We start from the raw sequence: 3,233 nt of genomic DNA, 5'->3' as shown, positions 1-3,233 counted from the left end.
TAATTTAATGTTTAATAAATGTGATAAATATTAATATTAATTTAATTAGAATATAATTATTATTAATGTTAATATTTAATGTTAATTTAATATTTTATAAATGTAATAAATATTAATTTAATTTAATTAGAATATAATTATTATTAATATTAAATTAGTAGAATTATAAAATGTGATACAAATAAATTAAATAAAAAAATTATTAAATTAATAATATTTTATTATTATATAGAAAGTAAATGGCTAATCCAATATGAAGATTGAATTTAAATGAAATTGGCAAATATAAAAAATTGTGATATTAGTTAAATTTTAAATATGAATTTAATCAAATCAATGAAGATGCTCTAATGTCATGCGGCGAGCTTTCTCTCTCCAAAATCAATGACACGTGACAATTCTCGCTCTCAGTCTAACTATAAGAAACTATTTACGGTAAGAACGGCACGTGAACTGCCCACAAGGGTAATCTAGATCAGCACCTATAATTGCGCGTAGTTCATACGGGCGGGTTTTTTCCCGGCCCTGTCCAGAACCCAGTTATCCGGGTTCGAGCCCGGATTTAATCCGGGGCGGTACCCGGATGACTAAACCTAGGTTCACCCGGGCCGGGTATAGGGTTTAATACCCGGTACCTGGATTTGAAACCCGGAACTCGGGTTTTTTTTGAAAAAACAAATTTGAGTATCAAAACGATGGGCATGATAGCGTTCAAAAAAACCCTTTCTCAGCTTCTCCTTTGGACTTCGTTTTCATTTCCCAGTCTCCCTTGCACCGCAGCTCTCAAGTCTCAGAGTCTCGACTCTCAACTCTCAACCTCTCTCTGTCATCTCCTCTGCGCCTCTCTCTGTCTGTCTGTCTATCTGTCTGTCTCTCTCATCTCACTCAAGCACAGCAGCACTGTAGCACAACAATACCGAGAGGTTTAGGGTCTGTAACGTCGTCCAAAACCGCATGTAAGACTTTCTTGAATTCTTCCGTCAATTGCTTCTGATTTCGTTAACTATGATCGGGGGAATTTTTGGTTCTTGGCTGAAATAGGTTGATTTTGTTGAAGATTTATGGGTACGATTTTGTTCATCATGAATATGTGTTTTTTTTTAAAATTTCTGGTTGGATCTATGTTTATATTCTTCTCATATTATAGTTGGATCTATGTTTCCGTTCTTCTCAGTTCTCACATGATACGGGTTTTGAACAAATCTTATGCGGGGGTATAAGTAATACATAGTTCTTTTGCTCGATGTGCCCTTTTTTGTAAAACATGGGTTTTATTTTTACGTTTTGGTTCTTCTGTTTCTCATGATCTGCCGACGTTTCCAGTATGCACTCTCGATCTGCTCTTTTTACATGATAGAAACAGATTATTTTTATGGGTCAAATCTGGATTTTTATGACACCATATCCTTTCAACTGGGACTGTAAGCTTTTAAGTTTAAAGAAACTTTTTAACTTTTACAGAGATTGGCTCTTTTCCTTGGCTCCATTGTCAGTTCTCTTCTATTAATTTTTATAACTTCTGCTTTCTTTTATGCTTTATGCTTGATACTCATTGCTTTATGCTCTAATAAGCTCAAAAATTTCCTTGGTACTCCATTGCTTTATGCCTTCTTGTATGATAATGTCATTTATGTGATGCATTGAGCCTCCTTGCTCACTAATATGCATTACTCAAGAGCCATTATTATGCTACCACATTTAGTAACTAATTAATTTTTTATTTTTTTTGGTTCAATTTTGCATTGCCTCATCATAGCTCAGATTGTTGGGTGGGAAGGATGTGGTTTGTATCCCACAAGTCTTGTAAAAACAGTTGGGTGGGGTTGTCGGTATCATGGGTCTGAATTGTGACATTTTCCCTTCCGTGAATTGTCACTATTTTTCAGCTAACATTAGCTTCTTCTTATTCCAGTCAGTGGTAAACTTGATTCGGTTTTCTTTACTTCAGTGTCTTGGGTCTTACTTTCTATTGTTTCCTTTATATGATTTATATGATATGGAATGCAACAACACCTTGAACTTGAATGTGAAACTTTGTTTACTTGGCAAAAACATGTCCAATTGCGGTGACTTGGATTTCCTTTTTAAGCATGTTGTGAGAGATCAAATGTATTGTTTGGTGGTAGCATTTTTCTTCCCAAAAGCTTTGGATCTGACATCTTTGGTTTATTATTTGAGTGTCTTCCTTTTGTTACCTAGTGTTTCTGATGAAGTGTTGGGACATGTTGTTGACTTGTCATTCTTTTTGTTATGAACTGTCAGGAACATAGCTTGGAAATGTAATTTACCTTGTTGTTCCATAAAGAGAAGAATCAGAATTTATCTCAAGGTGAGTTTTGTTCTCATCAACAATTTTGGCGTTACAATTTTGGCGTTACAATTTTGGTGTGAGATTAAAAGACAACATAGATTTTCTAAGTATTCAAAACTTATGTTTTTTGCAGGATCACTTTTAGTCAGTCAGATCACTTGAAGTTGCTACTCGGTGTGAGATTAAATCGTTGATGGAAGACCATGCTAATTATTTTTTAATTCATGTCTTGTAATTTTGTATTTTGTAATTTAATGTATAGATAACAAATAATGTAATATGTAGTGGATTGCATTCATTTTAGTTTTTCATTTTTATTATTTTGGACAATGTTAGTATTATGCTTTTTAACTTGACTTAGAAAAAATTTTCATAAAATATAGGCTTTATAAAAAAATTATTTTTTTTAATAAATATAGGCTTTCCGCTCTTAGGCTTTTACATAAAGGGAATTATCCTCTTCAAAATGGATTTTTTTGAAAAGACTTTAATATAATATAGGCATTTGGAAAAAAAAAGGCTTTTAAAGTGAAATATGGGCTTTTATACATATTTATTTAAAAAAAAAAAAAAAAACCCGTGTATAGTCCGGAACCCGGATTTCCGGGTTGTGGAAATCCAGATTAATCCGAGTTTCAGCCCGGGTCATAACCAGCTATATCCGGGCAGGAACCTGGTCCGGATTTGAAATTTGGATTCTGGGCCGGGTATACCCGGATACCCGGTTTGGTACCCGGTTGAACACCCCTAATTGCACGCAAAGATTTCTTCATATCCCTCTTTTGACTGATTTGTTGAGAAGGATTCTTGTCTTAGTTTAAGCACATTTCTTAAGGCACTTTTGCTTCATCTTCTTTAATTTTATGAGTTTATCATATGTAGATATTTCTTCTTTAATTTGATACTCCTCAAATCACCATGT

The sequence above is a fragment of the Juglans regia genome, chromosome 8 (assembly GCF_001411555.2).
Source record: "Juglans regia cultivar Chandler chromosome 8, Walnut 2.0, whole genome shotgun sequence".
Taxonomy (NCBI): Eukaryota; Viridiplantae; Streptophyta; class Magnoliopsida; order Fagales; family Juglandaceae; genus Juglans; species Juglans regia.
This window is presented reverse-complemented; position numbering follows the sequence as displayed.